At 31.6% G+C, this 1698-nt stretch overlaps 1 non-coding gene across 1 annotated transcript; it reads right to left on the reverse strand.

The window, feature by feature from the left end:
* Positions 1-292: 292 nt before the first annotated feature.
* Positions 293-452, reverse strand: LOC120185878. The gene has a single exon (XR_005522165.1). It is a non-coding gene; the product is annotated as a U1 spliceosomal RNA (small nuclear RNA).
* Between the last annotated feature and the right edge of the window lie 1246 nt (positions 453-1698).

Raw genomic sequence — 1698 nt, forward strand, 5'->3', positions numbered from 1 at the left:
CTATTTTGCTTGGAAATTTATTGAGGGGCAAAGTGATTAGCTTTTGTTTTAAACATTTTAAGATTTTCATGATCACATGAATAAACTAAAATCAAATAGGTTTGCTACAATTTAAAATATTGAAACTTTCATCCAATCAAAATAGGGCTGTTTCTAAGATTTTGAAGATCATAGGAATAAAACTAAAGTAAAATAGGTTTGCTTAGATTTTCAATCATTGAGCCATTATAGAAATTCAATACTTGTAGTAAATGAAAATTTAAAGAAAAAAAAAAGTTATAACTAAGTAATGGTAGGGGCTGCGCGAACGCAAGTCCCTCAGAAACAAATTATGACATAGGCTCTCCCACTTGGGGAGACCTTAGAGAACCACCCCTCCCCAGTGCAATGGAGGTCACAGCTCCAGGCCATGAGTCTTCTTGATCGCCCTTTCACCCCGTCCAGGTAAGAATGTTCTAACGCTGGGTCATGCTTTCTATTTATACACCGTCCTTGTTTCTTGTTTATCATATGATAGGGATGTGGGATTTTAGTCAACATTGTACATCTGAAAATGCTTGAATCTCATTTCAACTTCCATCTTCTCTAAAAGGGTTCTTAATTAAACAACAAAACGTGATCGGAAAACATTCATGGTATTGATTAATTTTGTGTACCACGAGTTTTTTTACTAAACAATTTCCATTGAACTTGCACAACACTCCTATCTTTATCTACTCAAATTTAAAACTATTTGAAGGATAGATTGTTGTTGGAAAAATCGATAATTTTGGAGCTTTGAATGAGAAATTGATCTAAACGTTGTTGAGGAAAATGTGGAACCAATTGTTGGTTTATACATGTGCAAACGTGCACAATGTGCGTAACGTGAATGTTTGAAATGGTCGGGCTTTTGTGAGCTTGCGGATATTTTAACCAAAATGTGAAATATTTTACTTCAAATAGAACATATCTTCTCAAATTTTGTTTTGGCATTAAAAAAAATAAATATTAAAAGATTCCTTTATTCAAAACAATAAAAAAATTTGGAAATTATTTGATTCTCATTAATGTTTCATTAGCTCAAATAATTCCAATTGTTCACAATGTGAAATCCCTATAATAACGTGTAAACCTACTAGGTTAAACACACTTCATAACAACTCAAAAACTATTCAAAAATGTTCTCTCCTCTAGTTTTTTCGGTGATAGATGAAGGCAAGGAATAGTCCGTGATCTCTACAGTAGTGCAACTGTAGATGATCATCTAGTTGTTATATCCTGGAGACAGAAAACTAATGATCTCAAGCACCATGGAGTGACAAAAAATTTGTCTTAAGGAAACTGCGTAGCTATAGGCCTTAACTCGTTTCCAATCGTGTATTTGTCGTATATCATTTTTTATTTAATAAGATTTCTTTTTCCTTTTATTTTTATCGTCTCGGATTGTTATACTTCTAACAATATTAAGACATATTCTTTCTTCTACATTTCTGTAATCTGAGATAGTTCAGAAATCTTGCCGAAATCATGAAAAGCAATTAAATTCGTTTTTGAGATTTATCCTACTATTTTAACGGGTTTGCTGAAAGTGAACAAATCTATTTAAATAGAAATTGTAGATAAAGTAACATTGATTACCGGTTTTCAGAATGATGAATATGTAATAAAGAATTAATGTATTTTTTGTCTCAATTTTTTTTCATATGTGTTTTTTGT

This window comes from Hibiscus syriacus, unplaced genomic scaffold (genome assembly GCF_006381635.1).
Source record: "Hibiscus syriacus cultivar Baekdansim isolate YM2019G1 unplaced genomic scaffold, ASM638163v2 tig00113124_pilon, whole genome shotgun sequence".
NCBI lineage: Eukaryota > Viridiplantae > Streptophyta > Magnoliopsida > Malvales > Malvaceae > Hibiscus > Hibiscus syriacus.